Source organism: Neltuma alba, unplaced genomic scaffold, assembly GCF_004799145.2.
Source record: "Neltuma alba isolate B1F8T4 unplaced genomic scaffold, ASM479914v2 tig00011336_pilon, whole genome shotgun sequence".
NCBI classification, from domain to species: domain Eukaryota; kingdom Viridiplantae; phylum Streptophyta; class Magnoliopsida; order Fabales; family Fabaceae; genus Neltuma; species Neltuma alba.
Genome location: NW_021636038.1, coordinates 15,496 through 16,110, shown reverse-complemented (window position 1 = coordinate 16,110; position 615 = coordinate 15,496). Strand labels below are relative to the sequence as shown.

The 615-nt window shown below is 45.0% G+C and overlaps 1 pseudogene; it reads right to left on the bottom strand.

The window, feature by feature from the left end:
- Positions 1-615, bottom strand: LOC114712089 (probable glutathione S-transferase parC; annotated as a pseudogene).

Here is a 615-nt window from a genome sequence, read left to right as displayed (position 1 = left end):
ATATTATGGCCTCACAGCCACACAGAAGATCGATAATTATTTTATCACTGCTAGGTAAGCAAGGCCTTGCGTCTGATCTCCGAAAGGAACCGAAAGACTTTGTTTTGGTCAGGAATATACTGGGACACAGTCTCTTTGTGCATACACGTTTTGCCCTAGTTCACCTGCTTGGGAAATTCTTCCGAGATGCTGAAATTCCCACGTCTCCGAAGTGTAGAAGTGGACGTAGAATGGAATTAGAGCCACATCTACCAGCCCAAACTGAAATTCTTTTAGATGTAATCTGCCCAAAACCTGGCGTGAGCTCGCTCATAGGGATGAGAGGGAAACAATGGAGATTTTTGGCTCCAAGCTTCGTCAATGTACTCAACTATTGTGGGCGATTCGGAGATGGGTGTTCCGTTATGAATTAAGACGGGGACTTTCTTATGAAGAGGGTTCATCTGCATCAGAAGAGAGCTCTTGCCAGATAAATCTGCTTCCCTCGCTTTGTACTGGATTCCCTTCTCGGCTACGGCACTTCTGAGTTCTGACTCGTATTCCGAATGGGCTTGACCAAAAATCAAGTAGAATCAGATCATCTTCTATCACCGCAACCTCTACTTTCACTTTCCT